Source organism: Vipera ursinii (assembly GCF_947247035.1).
Source record: "Vipera ursinii genome assembly, chromosome: 1".
In the NCBI taxonomy this organism is placed as follows: domain Eukaryota; kingdom Metazoa; phylum Chordata; class Lepidosauria; order Squamata; family Viperidae; genus Vipera; species Vipera ursinii.
The window spans coordinates 281,855,759-281,859,759 of NC_139512.1; positions in this window are offsets into that span (position 1 = coordinate 281,855,759).

The window sequence follows — 4,001 nt, forward strand, 5'->3', positions numbered from 1 at the left end:
GAGGAATAAAAATCCTTAGAATGAAAGGTTGGATGACTTTATAGCAAGAAGCCTATACGTTAAACAATGATTTCCCGTAGCTTTATTCTAAGAAGCAGCTCTAACCACCAAGCATCTGTCCCTGAGCTCTGGCAGAGTTATAACTAATCTTCTCATTAGTCAGCTCTTTGACTGATTAGCAGCTGGTTACACTACACGGTAGGTGGGAACACTAAGCAGCCGGGAAATTTATCTCAGGGAGGCCCAGGAAAGTGGCATCCACAGGCTTGCATTCCGTTCTCTTGAATCAGCTACTTTATCCTGTGTGCCAAGAATCGTAATCCAGAATTACTGGTGGCTGATTTTTTTTTTTTTTTTTTTGCACACACACTTCCCTATGTGATACTCGGCTTTTAAAAAGCAAAGTCCTGAGTCATTGGAAAGAAAGACGGAGAAAGCAGTGTAAGGGGCAATAAGAATAAAGGGGAAAAAAATGACATTGGACCCGAGATTATAAAGTCATTAGTAAATAGCATCAAAGATGACTCAGAAGAGGAGCAATCATGTGTTTCTGTGGGTTTTAAAGTATTCATGGAAATATGTGGGGAAGTTTTTCTTTTAATCTAGCGTCTGATTTCATTGGAACTGGAGGGAAATGAAGCATGTAGAAGAAATGCTTGGTGCTACGTAATATGGCACCACTGTATTAGCATCTCTCTCTAAGTGTGCAGTGCCTCTACAGATGGCAGCATTTAAGCAGGGATAAGTTAATCCTTCAATAGCAGAGCACCTGATCAGGGTTTCTCAATCTTTTAAGATGAGTGGACTTTAACTCCCAGAATTCTCCAGCCAGTATGGCTGGCTGGAAACTTATGGGAGTTGAAGTCCACCTATCTTAAAGTTGCCAAGGTTGAGAAACACCTTGTAACCAATGAAAGGAACTGGGGGACAAATTTATATTTTCTGTTTGAACATAGTTAAGACTCTTTCATTGCTTACAGGCCATGAAATCCACTGATAATTGTTGCTCCATTCTACCTAGTCAATAATTCTTGCAACACACTAACAGAAATTTACTAGATCCACTTTCTATAGTACATGTCAACTTCATATCCAAAATGAAAATTAATGAGTTTCTTTCATATTTCCACTTTATAAAGCCACTGAATAACAATGGCTATTTCCCCCTTTGACTTTTAAAATGTGTCTGGAACCCCAGTGTGTGCATTAGACAAGATTAAATTATTATGGTTTATATTTTAATTCTGCAGAATATAAATTAATATTATGTACTGATATTTTATTATTGATCTCTATGCTCCATGCTTGAGTTCCAGTTCTGATGCATTTAATAATATAATTGGGAAAACAGCAGGATATTGAATTAACTGAGCCAATTCAGAATTTACGCCAATAGATAAAAATCCCTTCATGAATTTATTAAACAATTATCATTTTAAGATGTGCCCTGAATATATTAACTGTTTTTATTTCACATGATTATGGCAAATAATCACTTTAAATATGAATTAAAAATAAGATCTCTTTGGACTTATCCTTTGGAGCAAGATTGATACTCATACAATGAATGGTTTAGAATATTATATATTTTACCTGGTTTTGAATGGATCTTGATTGGACTGAGAAAGTATGGTTATCCCAAACTTAAACAGTGAACTCCCATGTCCACCCAAATTGAAAGTGGGTGCCAAAAAACTCAGTAAAGGAACTTGAGAGTGCATTTAATTAGTACACCCTATTCATTGCAAGATATCCAGTTCAGGATCCAACTACAGCATGTATGATTGGTATCATCCAACATCTGCTAAAATACCTTAAGCAGAAGTACATCTTTAGTCAGCTTCTAAATCTAAAGTGACAGACTTGAAGGATCAGAATTGTGGAAGACTGACAGTCCAAGAAATTATCTTTTTTGATATCAAGGTTTATAGTTAGATACTAGTTCTCTTTAAAAATGTGCTGATGACCAGCAAATGACCCTGAAGCACAACTCTGTTAACCATCTGATGTACTTTCCCTACAAAGCTGAGGTCAGCTCAGGCCAGAAAAAAGAGATAACCTTGATGAATATCATTTACTTTCCAGATAAACTTGCAGCTAAGATTATCAGTCCAAACCTACCTGTAGTGTATCAGTGATGGATTAGGTTTGCAAACTGGGTAGCTTTTGGAATGCATGAATGATAACTAAGTTATGCCAAATTAAACCAAGAGGCATCTGTGAATTTACTCTGAATTCTCAAAACGCCTCTCTATCCACTCTCCCAAAAATGCCAAACCCCAAAACAAAAAAAAAACAAAAGAACTTGGCATCTCTTAAAATATTGAAAAATAGGTAATTTCAGAGGGACAACAGCTTTAAGAGTTCCCTCGTTTATCTTCTTTTGGATGTGAATGAAAGCATCATTCTGGTTCTGAGACTTAAAAGCAAAGATGCTGGACTGAAGAGATAGTTTTTTTTAATTCATTTCAGGTAGATATGTTAATAGATCTCAAATTTTCAGTTTCAGACATTAGCCCGTCTCCTAACAGTTCAGTACCAGAAGCTCAAACAAAATTGTATGGGCAAACAATCCTTACCGGTCATTTCAAGAACCATAGCTGAACAATAACCATTAATGATCAGTAATGATGATAGTATGATGTAGTATATAGTATGCAGTAGTAGTAGTCGTATGACAAGCTGGAAGGACAGATTTTTAATCAATAATCAATTTAGGCTGAGTCAGTTTGCTTTAGTGTCAGGTCACTGGGCTAATCCTGCCTTTGGCACAAAGTCAACTGGGTGACTTTGGACCAGTTATATCTTCTCAGCCCTAGGAAAGGGGCTATGGCAATCCACTTCTGAAATCTTGCCAAGAAAAGTGCCAAAATTGCAGGTCTTGTCCAGGCAGTTGCCAGGAGTCAACATGCACTCATAGGCACACACACCACCCCCGACAAATTTATTCTTAGTGGATATAGAAAGATTTTACCACATGGCCATCCAGTCAGATTATCAAAAACATCTCCATTTGTTAACTGAGCAACTGCAGACTTTATAGGAGTATTTCTCCATTTTCTATATTAATAAAGAAGGGAAGAAAACCATGCTTTTCATAAGTTGTAAAAGGTGGGAAGGGGAACACTTAGATGTTAATCTAGTGAGCAATTAACCATGAAAATGCACATGACATGGGGAAGATGCCCAGCAGGTTGGAAACAGAATAGCCACGAGATATAGAATAAAGCAACACAGTGTGGAATAATCAGGCACAAAGTTTTAGCCGTTTTTCTTCTAGGATACTCCTTTCCACTCCCTTCCCATTTTACCTCCTTCTCATATCATATCATATCATATCATATCATATCATATCATATCATATATCATATCATGAAGTCTTTGGCACAGTCCAGATTATTCTACACTATAAACTTTGGGAGTTAACTTGAATCTATCATTATCTTCTTTTGTGAGTGGATGTACAAAATGCAGTCTTTGTTATCTAAATTCAGGACAGACAGACAGACAAATACATTGTTACATACACACACACACACACACACACACACTGATATACAGTACTGATATATTATATATATATATAGGACTGATATACTGGATAACGACATCACAAAGTTTTTGGAGAGTACCATAACTGCGAATTAAGTAGAGCTGCATCCTGATAGCAAGCCAAAATTTAGTAGTGAAGTAGAAGAAGAAGAAGAAGAAGAAGAAGAAGAAGAAGAAGAAGAAGAAGAAGAAGAAGAAGAAGAAGAAGAAGAAGAAGAAGAAGAAGAAGAAGAAGAAGAGACGCGGTGGCTCAGTGGGTTAGGACGCTGAGCTTCTTGATCAGAAGGTCGGCAGTTTGGCGGGTCGAATCCCGAGTGCTGCGTAACAGAGTGAGCGCCTGTTACTTGTCCCAGCTTCTGCCAACCTAGCAGTTTGAAAGCACGTAAAAATGCAAGTAGAAAAATAGGGACCACTACGGTGGGAAGGTAACAGCGTTCCGTGCGCCTTTG